General features: G+C 43.1%; 1 long non-coding RNA gene across 1 annotated transcript in view; it reads right to left on the reverse strand.

Moving 5' to 3' along the window:
* The window catches only part of LOC140201259 (uncharacterized), a 92582-nt gene extending 79322 nt beyond the window's left edge, over nt 1-13260 (reverse strand). Inside the window, exon 1 of the long non-coding RNA XR_011886814.1 lies at nt 13170-13260. This is a non-coding gene — a long non-coding RNA (uncharacterized lncRNA). The remainder of the gene's footprint in view (nt 1-13169) is intronic.
* Between the last annotated feature and the right edge of the window lie 606 nt (nt 13261-13866).

The raw sequence follows: 13866 nt of genomic DNA on the forward strand, positions 1-13866 counted from the left end.
ACATCTACCACCAGGCTCAAGGACAGCTTTTACCCCACTGTAATAAAACTACTGAATGGTTCCCTTGTGCGATAAGATGGACTTTTGAATTCACAACCTACCTGGTAGTGCAGTGCAGGCAGAAAATAAGGTGTAAAGCCATGGCAAGGCAGATTCACTCTTCATCCCTCTCCTGGACTCTTGAACGGATTCTCTGCACAATAAAATGGAAGCTTGGTCTCACAATCTACCTCATTATGATCTTACACCTTATTGTTTGCCCACGCTGCACTTTCTCTGTAGCTATTACACTTTATTCTGCATTGTGTTATGTTTTGTCACTTCAAAAATAATTGAATGTAAAACACTGTAGAGTCGGGGATATCATGTATGCTTCAGTGTTACTTTAGTGAGACACGCACATATGATGTGGTGATGCAGTGACATATGCCATTCATGGACTTTTACATATAACCCATAATGAATTACGTAAACAACAAAGAATGCTTAAATAAAGTGCATATATCTCAGGATCTGAGGATCTGGGGCCTCCTCCATGGTGGTTGTAGGAGTTGACTCTGGGACTGCAGGAAGTGGTTCTGACAGCTCTGGACATCTTTCTTCTCGATGTGTTGGCATCTTGAACAGTTCATGCGAGCTGCTTGACCTAATAATCTACAGCAGGCCACCAGCTTCAAGGCAACGTTTTCATTTTGACCATGTCTAGATGGCCAGCATGTAGCTCCTCCAACACTTTAGCTCTCAGCTGGGATGGTACAACAACTCCCAACCACCCCATAAGGCAACCCCGTCATGGGCAAATTAATCCCGGTGCTGGTAAAAATGGGGAAAATGGTGATTCTGCTGCACATTCCAGGTATTTTGGGTGGCCATGTAGACCTAAGACAGTTTGGGGGTCTTTTCTGGTTTCCCTTTTGATCATCTCTTCCGTAACAAGGAAACTTCTGATTTGTGTTAGGGAGAATACATCAAGAGAAGAGTCCACTTTTGTAAATTTTTCAAGTATTTCCTTTTCCAAAGGAAAACGGGATAATCTATCAACATTTCTATGTGACATGCTGGATGTCCATGGTGAACTCTGAAATAAAACAAAGATGTCGCTGCTGTCGAGCAGACCAAGGTTCAGAGACCTTAGCCGTGGTGAATTTTAGGGGCTCATGATCCACAAAAGTCGACTGCTCCCTAGGAGAAAATGAAAATGTTGCAAAGGTGAAGTTGATGGCTAAAAAAGGCAAGACGCTGCCAAATGCCATCGGCCAACTGCTCATGCACAACTAACCACACAATCCGATGCATCCATGGTGAGTGATCGGAACATCTGGGAGGGAGTGCGCCAGTGTCATTGCACTAGACAATGCCTGCATAGTGTCCGCGAACACCTTGGACCTTTCCTCTGTCCGGTCCACGACGTGCTTGGCTGCTTTGCCCTTAAGGGCCTCGTAGAGGGGGCACATAAGCTGAGCCGCTTTGGGACAAAACGGTGATAAAAGTTCATCATGCCCATAAACTCCTGCAGGGCCTTAACGGTGACTGGCCAAGGGAAGTGCTTAACAGCCTCAACTTTAGCCGGCAGGGGAACTGCCGTTGCTGGATTGACACAGTGTCTGAGGAAATCAACCATCGGCAGTCCAGACTGTCATTTTGCTGGGTTGATGATAAGACCGTGCTGCCTAAGGCATTTGAAAAGAGTTTTCAAGTGTAAGAGATGTCCAGCTCTAGAAGAGCTGGCTACCAAAATGTCATCTAGGCAAATAAACAGGAATGGAAAATCCGTGAGAACAGTGTCCATGAGGCGCTGAAAGGTCTGGGCTGCTTTTTCAGCCCAAATGGCATTCAAAGGAACTCAAACAAACCAAACGGTGTAATACAGCAGTTTTAGGAATGTCACTTGGGTGGACAGGGACCTGGTGGTAACCACGAACGAGGTCCATCTTCGAGAAATTAATTTTCCCTGCCAGGTGGGCAGAGAAATCCTGGATGCCCGGGATCGGGTATCGGCCAGGGGTCGTGCCATCTGAGGCGGTGGTAATTGCCACATGGATGCCACCCGCCTCCCGGTTTTCGCATGATGTGGAGAGGGGAAGCTCATGGACTGCTGGTCCACCTGACGATACCCAGGTGCTCCATGGCATCAAACTCAGCCTTAGCAACAGCTAGTTTCTCCAGGTGGAGGCACCTGGCGTAAATGGGTGGGGTGGTAGTGAGGATATGGTGCTCCACCCTGTGTTTAGCAGTGGAGGAGGAGAAGGTGAGCTCGGTCAGGTCTGGGAACTCAGCGAGGAGGCAGAGGATGTTGTCGGAGGTGGAAAGGACGCTGGACAACTTTGAAGTGCTGGTGGTGCTGAGTGTGCCAGAGAGGGAGTAGAATGTCTCTGCGTTGACGAGGCGCTGGTTCTGGACATCAAAGAGAAGACTGCTGGTGCAGAGGAAGTCGGCCCCCAGCAGGGTCATAGACACCGCCACCAACACAAAATTCCAGTGGAACTTCGGCCTGCCAAAGCACAACGCCATCTTACACTTAGCAAAAGTCTGGATGGCTCTGCCATTCACAGCCTCAGGAGATGGTCCATATTCCCCAGTTTGTATGTCCAATTTAGACACGGGCAGGACGCTCACCTGAGTGCCCATGTCACAGAGGAAAGGGCACCTGGAAACAGAGTCTGCAGCGTCGGCAGCCTGACCTGCCGACGTCCATGGCAGCTAATAGGAACCAGCTGTTGCCTTTTTCCAACTGCTCAAATCTGCAGGGTGGCTGCCACTTTTTAGCTCTCGGCCCCAACCTCCTGTGGCAGAAACACAGGGTAGGAAACTGTCATTGAGCCACAGCAATTGTCTTAAGTTCAGTCATCCAGCCATGTGGTCACACAGGCCCTCTTGGTGATGGAAAGCACCTTGTCAACCTCTGACTAGAGCCTGGAGGTCTTTGGGGGGAGAGCCAGCCAGAGCCGACCGCATCTCACCTGGTAATTGTTGCAGGAAAAGCTTTCTGAAGGTGAAACACGGCTGATGTCTGCCAAAGAGGAAAATCATGTGGTCCATCAACTCTGACGGCTTGGAGTCGCCTAAGCCAGGCACTCAGACTCGCAAAGTTCTGAAGTCTCTAGAAGGAGTTACTTAAGAGTCTCGTAACTGCCGACTTCCAGGGGGTGCTGTAGGACGCTCATCACCGTGGTTGCTGTAGAGCTGTCCAATGCTGCCACAACGTAGTAATATTTCGTGCCATCTTGCAAGATTCCCCACACTGCGAACTGGACCTCTGCCTGAGCGAAGCAAATGGTGGCATGTTCCGGCCAGAATTCAGGGAGCTTGAGAGCAATGGCGGTTGTAGTCATGATTGTAAACAAGCAAAATCACTCCAGAATCATCCAGAGGAGCATCAGGGTCACCAATGTAGGAGTGTCAACAAAAATCGACACGAGTGTAATTACTTCTAACGTACACTTTATTACAAGCAAACAAATGGTGGCGTCAGAAAAACCTTCAGTACTGTGGTGATGATGATTTTAAAATGACCACAGATCCTGACAGACCCATTCTCCTTTGCTACCAGGACCACTGGCATTGGCCATTGGCTTCACTGTACCTTGGAACAAGTCCTTCAAACTCCACGCGATCTAGCTCACTGGCTACTTTATACAGATGGCATAAGGATGGGCTTTGTACAACTTGGCTGAGGTATTTTCATTTAACACTATTTTACCCTTGATATGTTTACATTTTCCAATGTCATCCTAGAACACTGCTCTGGCATCATCCAGTACCTTATTTAATTCACTTCCAGTTAACTCTCTTGCAGGAGATGGTGGATGGATCTCTGTTTTATCACATACAAACCCGAAGTGTTTCATTTCACTGTTACAAAAGTCATTCCCACAGGAGTTACAGGTGTCCCCCGCTTTTCGAACGTTTGCTTTACGCTCACTGTTATGAAAGACCTACATTAGTACCCTGTTTTTGCTTTCAGAAGGTGTTTTCACTGTTATGAAAAAAAGCAGCGCGCGAAAAAATCAGCGCGCGATAAAAGGCAGCGCGCCGCGCGCCCCGAGCAGCCACTCTCCCCGGATTTGGAACTGCATTCTCGCCGGCATTGCTTAAACATGAGCCTGTGAGCAGCCGTTTGCAAGATGAGTTCTAAGGTATCGTAAAAGCCTAAAAGAGCTCGTAAGGGTGTTACACTTAGCGTAAAACTAGACAAAATTAAGCGTTTTGATCGTGGTGAACAAAGTAAGGACTAAGTGAGTTTGGCTTGTGGAAGCTGACGAACATGATGTTGAAGAGGTTTTGGCATCCCATGACCAAGAACTGATAGATGAAGAGCTGATGCAATTGGAAGAGGAAAGGATAACAATCGAAACCAAATGCCATAGCGAACGGACCGAAAGTGACTGCGTGAGATTTTCGCTGCAATGATTGACAATAAACTGGACTGGTCAAAGAACACCGAGGCTGTCTACAAGAAGGGTCGGAGCCGTCTCTATTTCCCGAGGAGACTGAGGTCCTTTAACATCTGCCGGACGATGCGGAGGATGTTCTACGAGTTTGTGGTGGCCAGTGCTATCATATTTGCTGTTGTGTGCTGGGGCAGCAGGCTGAGGGTAGCAGACACCAACAGACTCAACAAACTTATTCGTAAGGCCAGTGATGTTGTGGGGATGGAACTGGACTCTCTGACGGTGGTGTCTGAAAAGAGGATGCTGTCTAAGTTGCATGCCATCTTGGTCAATGTCTCCCATCCACTACATGATGTACTGGGTGGGCACAGGAGTACATTCAGCCAGAGACTCATTCCTCCGAGATGCAGCACAGAGCATCATAGGAAGTCATTCCTGCCTGTGGCCATCAAACTTTACAACTCCTCCCTTGGAGGGTCAGACACCCTGTGCCGATAGGCTGGTCCTGGACTTATTTCATAATTTACTGGCATAATTTACATATTACTATTTAACTATTTATGGTTATATTACTATTTATTATTTATGGTGCAACTGTAACGAAAACGAATTTCCCCCTGGGATCAATAAAGTATGACTATGACTAAAGTACGACTTTAATTTTGAAAGGGTACGTAGGTTTAGGGGATATTTGCAGGATGGTTTGAATCCTTATAAAGAACTGTATGATAGAAAAATGTGCGAGGCTTAGCAGTCAAGCAAGCCTTCCACATCAACCACAGCAGACGACGAACCTCGACCTTCGACATCGAGGCAGGCAGTCATAGGAGAAGATGAGCTGCCTGCTCTAATGGAAATAGGCGACGAGATAACACCCCAGTGTCCCACCACCCCGCGATTCGCGGAGAATGCAGTAGCCGGGAGGCACACAGCACATCTTTAAGGAAAAAGCCGAAATAAACATGCTAATTAATTAGCATGTTTATTTCGGCTTTTTTCTTAAAGATGTGCTGGATGCCTCCCGGCTACCACTGGACCCCTGCGTGCCTCGCGGTTCGGTATCTGTCAGTGGCCTGGAGGGTGGGGGCCACTGCACCACCCAACCTGCAACAACTCAGTCTAACACACCATCATCAGTGTGCTCGGTGCTGAACCAATTCCGTTAAGTGATACTACACTGTACATACATTATTTCTACTTGATATAGACTGTGTATTTTTACATGTTATTTGGTATGATTTGGCAGCTTCATAGCTTAAAGGTTACTGGAGAGCGCTTGCGCCGTGTTTTTGCCAACAGCGCTTGCGTGAAATTTTCTGCCGACGGCGCTTGCGTGAGATTTTCGCTACGGAGAACAGTTCAGTAATGATTGTGGAAAAGTATTTCTACTTTATATAGGCTGTGTATTTATCATATCATTCCTGCTTTTACTATATGTTACTGTTATTTTAGGTTTTATGTGTCATTTGGCATGATTTGGTAGGTTATTTTTGTGTCTGCGAATGCTCACAAATTTTTCCCATATAAATAAATGGTAATTGCTTCTTCGCTTTATGACATTTCGGCTTACGAACCATTTCACAGGAATGCTCTACCTTCGGATGGCGGGGGAAACCTGTACCTTTTCTCCAGTACGAGTTCTTAGTTGGATATATGCAAGTTTCACTTGAGTATCCGTGCAATGCCATTCAAACTTATTTTGTGGAATGACAAACAGCTGAGCCAGTGTCCAATTTCATTTTAATTAATCTTCCATTCACTTCTGATGCAAGTCCCATTGCTTGCCTATTGTTAGATTACACATTGTAAATCTCAAGGCTATCCAGTCTTATATCACTTGCATTATATCAAATTATCTATCGACAGCGTGCTTAGACCTTGAAAAGATTCATTATTCACTTCTTAATTCGGACATAAAGTTTCATAAGCTGTGGGGACTTTTTCTTGAATACTTTCGTAACTCCGCTTTAGATTAAGTTTATCCTTTTTTTGTACTATAATCCCTTACTTTCAGCTTTTTTTCCTGTAAGTTTTACAGTTTTTTGTTGTGAATTACATTATAGTTTTGGTAGTCGGCATTATATTTTCTTTTTATATATATATTTACAGCTCTGTGGGGTTGAATGCTCCGATTAATTTTTCTTTTATACATAGAAATGGTTGGCCTGGGGTTTTATAGTGGGAGGGTGGGGAGGATACTAATTTTATATGGTTTTATTTTGGGTGCTTTTTCCTTATTATGAATTATATATTGGACACGTTTGTTTTCTACTGTATAAATCTCCATTTTGTTGATTTTTTTTCTGTCGCTGTATTGTAGAAATGCATAAAAAAATTAATTTTAAAAAACAGCATGCAGATTAGTGCTCTTTTTGAAACTGCAACTTGCCTTTTTATCTTTTTCTCTTCCCTGTGTAGTCCATTTATTTTCTGTCTGCCCAACATGTTCTTTGTATAGTATGTGTCCTACTTTGTTTCACTTTCTACAAGTTTCACCTTTAAACCTGCATTGGTCTGGCATACGTGAGCCCCTGCCACAACGGTAACACAATTTGTTTGGCAAGACCAGTTTCTGTTTAAATGTTGCAATTTTGTTCACATTCACTTTCATTCCTGACTGAAATTGCATTGAACCTCTGGCTGCGATTTCCATTGATGCAGTGAAATGTAGTAAATACTACTGAAATATTAAATACACAACTCATTGTTAGTTTTACCTTGTTCTACCTCAATGCACTGCATAATGAAGTGATCTGCATGTATAGTGTGCCAGACAAGCTTTTTCGCTGGATCTTGGTACAAGCTATAACAATACAGTTGTCCCCCGCTTTACGGAAGTTCGCTTTACGCCACTTCACTTTCATGAAAGACCTACATTAGTACCTGTTTTTGATAACCGAAAGAAATCGGAAGAGGAGTTTCGCTTTTATGAAAAAAAAGCGAAAAGCAAAAATAGCTTTCAGCGTTTGTTTTGCAGCAACCGTTATAGAGGCAGCGCACACCCCGAGCAGCGAGAGTGGCGCCACCAAGCTCCTTCCCTGGGAAGTACACTCGGCATCTCAGCATCAAGCCGCCTTAGCCTTGAACTGCGTGAGATTTTCGCTACGATTGACTGCTGCAATGACTGCAGAAAAGTAGGACTTTAATTCTGAAAGGGCACGTAGGTTTAAGGCAGGTTTGCAGGATGTTTTGAGTGCCTTACAAAGAACTGTATAATAGAAAAATGCGTGAACCTTCCAGTGTCTCACTGTCTTCCTGGTAAGCGAAATTACACTGTACATACGTTATTTCTACTTTATATAGGCTGTGTATTTATCATAGCATTCCTGCTTTTACTGTTAGTGTTATTTTAGGTTTTATGTGTTATTTGGTATGATTTGGTAGGTTATTTTTTGGGTCTGGGAACACTCAAAAATGTTTCCCATATAAATTAACGGTAATTGCGTCTTCGCTTTACGCCATTTTGGCTTACAAACGGTTTCATAGGAACGCTCTACTTTCGGATAGCAGGGAAAACTGTAAACTAATAATCAGAATCAGGTTTAATATAACAGTGGCAACAGTATAATGCAATACATGAGTAATACCGAAAAAAAAATGAATTACTGGAAGTATATATGTATAATAAATAGTTAAATTGAAAATAACAGTGCAAAAACAGAAATTTAAAGAAGTGAGGTAGTGTCCAAGGGTACAATGTTCATTTAGGAATCGGATGGCAGAGGGGAAGAAGCTGTTCCTAAATCACTGAGTGTGCCTTCAGGCTTCTGTACCTCCTTCCTGACAGTAACAATGAGAAGAGGGCATGCTCTGGGTGATGGGGGTCCTTAATAGTTTATTGGCACCTTTCTGAGGCACCGCTCTGTGAAGATGTCTTAGATGCTACAGCAGCTAGTACCCATAATGGAGTTGACTAGTTTTACAACTCTCTGTAGCTTCTTTCAATCCTGTGAGGTTGCCCACCCCGCAATACCAGGTGATGCAGCCAGCCAGAATGCTCTCCATGGTATATTTGTAGAGGTTTTTGAATGTTTTAGGTGAAAAACCAAACCTTCTGACAGTTCTAATGAAATACAGCCTATGTCTTTATGCTGTAGCTGCATATATATGTTGGGGCCAGGTTAGACCCTCAGAGATACTGACACCCAGGAATTTGAAATTACTCACTCTCTCCACTTCAGATCCCTCTATGGGGATTGGTCCTTGTTCCCTCATCTTACCCTTTCAGCTCTTTGGTCTTACTGATGTTGACTGCAACACCACTCAACTAGCTGGTATATCTGACTCCTGTACACCCTCTCATCTCCATCTGAGATTCTGCCAACAATGGTAGCATCATCAGCAAATTTATAGATGGCATTTACCAACACCAGTACCCCCAGATTCTTTCTCTGAGGTGAGCTGGTGAGCACAGAGGAGGCAGATGGTTTTCATTAAATCAAAAATACTAATGAAGGAGGCAGCAGAAACGCAGAAGCAGTTGCAAGGTAGGCTGTAATGGGGAGTGAGAGGTCAGAAAGGTACTGTCAACATTTTGACCTCGAGCACATTGATTTGTTACTTCACTCTCAGTGTCCGTGTCCCCTGACACAGATGTATTAAGCCCTACAGTTCCCTCCCTGCCTTCCATCTGCTTCCTGGCCGGCTGGTGGCGCAATGGCATCAGCGCCAGACTCTGGAGCGAAGGCTCCTGAGTTCGAATCCAAATCAGGCCACTCCCCAAGCACGCTTTCCATCCATTCCGGGTTGAGCGTCGAGCTAGCCACTCGGCCTCATATTTAAAAAAAAAGGGTTGAGACAGGAACATTCATATGGTGACCTGGTTAATCCGAAAGGAGACCAATCCTGACACCACGCACCAGACAAGAATGGCTGACTGTCTGGAGCGACATGCAAAAAAAAACTGCTTCCTATTTGATCAGAGTTTTGCTCATTTTCTGCATCATTCATAGACTGACAGCAATATTGGCAAAGTTGCTTCCACTGCTGTCTGCATTTGCCTTTGGGTTGAATGGATTGTTGACAGGTAAAATGGAGAGAAACTCTCTTCCATTATGTGTGGACTCTGGGACTTGGTGTCCCAGAACAAAGCCAGAAGTTTCAGGAACTGTTACATACAGAGAATGACAGAAGCATGGAATATTTTTTTTTGTACTTTACCAACAGACAAAAATATAGACTAATTGTGTCATGGGGTCACACAGCACCAAATAGGACTTTCAGCCCATGCCAAAAAACCCAACTCCTTCCTCTAGATCGGTTTTGAAAATCCTAAGCCCTCCGCTCTTACTGCCTCCCCAAGATGCACTGGCCTGTTATATTACACCAAAAGGTTCTTGGTTCTGAATCAGATAGGCAGAAGTGCAGTTGCTATTACTAAGGAGAAGGTGCTTGGGAAGCTGGAAGGTCTGATGGTAGGTAAGTCACCTGGACCAAATAGACTACATCCCGGAGTTCTGAAAGAGGTAGCTGAAGATATTGTGGAGGCATTATTAGTGACCTTTCAAGAATCATTAGATTCCAGAATGCTCCTGGAGGATTGGAAAATTGAAAATGTCACTCCAATCTTTAAGAGAGGGAGGAAAAAGAACAAAAATTATAGGCCAGTCAGCCTGACTTCAGTGGTTGGGAAGGCTTTATTAAGAATGACATTTTGGTATACACTACGTGGAGGCACATGATAAAATAGGCCAAAGTCAGCATGGTTTTCTTAAGGGGAAATCTTCTCTGACAAATCTATTAAAATTTACTGACAAATGAACAGGCAGGAAAGACAAAAAAGTAGTCAGTGGATGTTGCTTAATTGGATTTCAGCAGGCCTTTGACAAGATACTGCACATTAAAATGTTAAACAAGATAAGAGCCCATGGCATTGCAGAAAAGATACTAGCACTGAAAGAAGATTGGCTGACTGGCAGGAGGCAAAGAGGGGGAATAAAAAGGGCTCTCTTCCAGCTGGCTGCCAGTGATTCATAGTGTTTCAGAGAGGTCAGTGTTGGGACTGCTTCTTTTCACATATATGTCAATGATTTGGATGACGGAATGGATGATTTTGTAGCCAAGTTTTCAGATAATACGAAGATAGATGGAGGGGAAGGTAGTGTTGAGGAAGCAGGGAGTCTGCAGAATGACTTGGATAGATCAGAATGGGCAAAAAAGTGGCAGATTTTTGCAGATGGAATGTAGTGTTGGGAAGTGTATGGTCATGCAATTTGGTAGAAGGAATAAAGACAAAGACTACTTTCTAAATAGGGAGAAAATTCAGAAACCAGAGGTGCAAAGGACTTCGGAGCCCTCATGCAGGAATCCCTAAAGGTTAACTTGCTGCTTGAGTCAGTGGGAAGGAAGGCAAATTAAACGTTTGCTTATGTTTTGAGAGTTCTAGAAAAGCAAAGATGTAATGCTGAGGCTTTATAAGGCTCTGGTCAGATCATACTTGGGAATACTGTGAGCTGTTTGAGCCCCTTATCTAAGAAAAGATGTGCTGGCATTGGAGAGGGTCCACAGGAGGTTCATGGCAATAATTCCAGAATGAAAGGGTTACCATATGAGAAGCATTTGATGGCTCTGGACCTGAACTTGTTGGAGTTTAAAAGAATGGGGGTGGGGGTGGGGGGAATCTTACTGAAACTTATCAAATATTGAAAGGTCTAGATAGAGTGGATATGGAGGGGATGTTTCCTATATTGGGGGAATACAGGACCAGAGGGCACAGCCTCAGAATAGAGGGATGTCCCTTTAGAACAAACAGGAAGAGGAATTTCATAGCCAGAGGTAAATCTATAAAATTCGTTCCCACAGATAGCCGTCATTGGATATTATTTAAAGCGGAAGCTGACTGGTCGTTGATTAGACAGTATGTCAAAGGTTATGGGGAAAAGACAGGAGAATAGTATTGAGAGGGATAATAAATCAGCCATGATGGAATGCAGAGCAGACTTGAGGGACCGAATGGCCTAATTCTGCTTCTGTCTTATGGTCTTATAGTCTAAGATGCTGTTCTTTCAGTTTACTTTGGGCCTCACACTTGGGACGGCATGATAGCATAACAGTTAGTGTAATGTTATTACAGGAGCAAGTGATTGCGATTCAATTGCACTACAGTCTGTACGGAATTTGTACGTTTGCCCCATGCCTGCGTGCGTTTCCTCTGGGTATTCCAATTTCCTCCAAAGTTGCAAAGGTGTACGACTTAGTAGGTTAATTGGTTATACGGGTGTTATTGGGCAGTGGAGGCTCATTGGGCAGAAGGGCCTGTTGTATTTCTAAATAAAAATAAAAATAAAATAATAACTGTTAGGAAGGCATTTCATTGAAACAAGGTGAGAAAAGTACATTATGATGAGAGCACAGCTAACTTACAGGTAGAATATTCAGTGCTTGTTGTAGAAGATCACAAATACCCAGATGATAGATAACATGCTGTTCTTCTAGTGTATATTGAGCCTCATTAAGACAGTGGTCAAAGTTATGAATTGGAGAAAAAGTCACTGAGATGTACCGCAAAATATTGTTCAGAATATGATAATGAATTTATTCCAGAAGTAGAAGTAGAACCAGCTCTTGAGGAGGAACCTCAGTGTAAAGATACGTGACAATTAACATACAGGAATACAATGCAGGGAAAATCAGTGGAACATCAGCAAAGGGAGACATATTCCCCTCAATAATATTTCAAGAATAGAAACCTTAGAGTCATAAAACACAGAAACAGGTCAATTAGCCCATCTGGTCAGCATGGACATACCATATATTTGCTAGCCCTGTTTGCCAGAATTTGGCTCCTAACCTTCTAAAATAAGGGTTCCTTACCTTTTTATGCATGGACCAATACAATTAGCAAAGGGGTCTGTGTACTTCAGGTTGGGAATCTGTTTTGAAATCTTCCAATCCATGTACCTGTCCAACTGTCTTTTAACAGTTATTATTTTACCTGTCTCATCAATTTCTTCTGGTAGCTTATTCCACATAGATTCACACTACATGTAAAAAAAGTTTCCCTTCGAGGTCCTCTTAGATTTTTCCCTGCTCACCTTAAACCTATGGCCTCTAGTTCTTCATTTCCCCAACCCTGAGGAAAATGACTGCGTACATTCACCCTCTCCATTTCCTTCATGATTATCTCTCGGTCTCGTGTTTTAGGAATAAAGTCCTCGCCTTTCCACCCTTTCCTTATGACTCAGTCCCTCAAATCTGGGCAGCACCCTGGTAAATCTTTTCTGCATGTGCAGCGCCCGTGAGAAAGGCGGATGATGAACGTAACATACACACTGCACTATTTACTCCTCAGTAACTTAATAGTGAATCAAAATAAATAACAGTACATCCAGTTAACTGTATAACAATAGGTAATGAGATGTGCATTTTCAATCAAGTTCAACCCTTTTCCCGTTTATGCTTTTATTCATTTAACATTGGGGTCTTTTATGTTTTAACTATAATTTCTGTTATTGCATGGGAACACATCACTTTAATTCTAGATGAACAAAAATATAACACAAAATATAAAAATATTCCAATAAACTATCTTCTTTTATCAGCAATTACATGCATCCAAACGGTTACACCGTGTGCTTATGGCACTGTCTCCATGCAGCTTTAATGCTTCAATTATACAAGCCACATGGGTGAAAACAGCCTTTTTTTCCCCGTTTCAAACAAATATATAACTCAAAGAATTATGCAAACCTTCAGAAAAAAATACTTAATGTTTTTCTGAGAAATTGAATGTGCCAATTCGCTTAAAATTCTAATTATTTTCTGTATTTCTTTTCCTACCTGGAAAAGGGAGATGACGAATGAGACAAGTTAGCTATACTGTTTACTCCTCAGAAACTTTATGGTTAATGAGGAATGCAGTGCGCACCTCCATCCCCCACCCCAGCCCAGCCCAGCCGTTCTAGCAGGCATGAGCAATCAATCGCGTGCTGAAGATGGAATGCAAGACTTAACATATCAATGGGAGATTCAGTGCTCAAACCCATAAAAGAATACCTTGTGCATAGATTCTCAGAATTTTCACATTTGCAGGTTTTAAAAGTAATGTCCCTTTTTTCATCAACATGAAATGATATTCACATTAAATAAATTATTTAAACTCTTTACAAAATTATTTGAACAATCGTTTATAACTAAATTGAACAGATTTTAACCTTGTCACACATTCATTCCAGTTTAATGGCATTTTTCCAATAGCAGGATGATCAGAACTGAGCACAGTACTTCGTGTGGCCTCAACTGTGAACTGTACAATGACCGCCCAACTTTTATATTCAGTGCCTTGACTGATGAAGACCAGACTGCTTCACAGTTCCATCTACCTGTGCTCCAGTGAACCATGTGCTTGAACTCCCAAGCCCCTCTGTTTTAAAACAATCTCCAGAGTCCTGCCATTTGTAGAGTTCCTGCCAGGGTCTGACTTTCCAACATCCCACCATCACCATCTCCTTTCTGCTATCTAGCTAGTTGGGTATCC

The sequence above is a fragment of the Mobula birostris genome, chromosome 1 (assembly GCF_030028105.1).
Source record: "Mobula birostris isolate sMobBir1 chromosome 1, sMobBir1.hap1, whole genome shotgun sequence".
Taxonomy (NCBI): Eukaryota; Metazoa; Chordata; class Chondrichthyes; order Myliobatiformes; family Myliobatidae; genus Mobula; species Mobula birostris.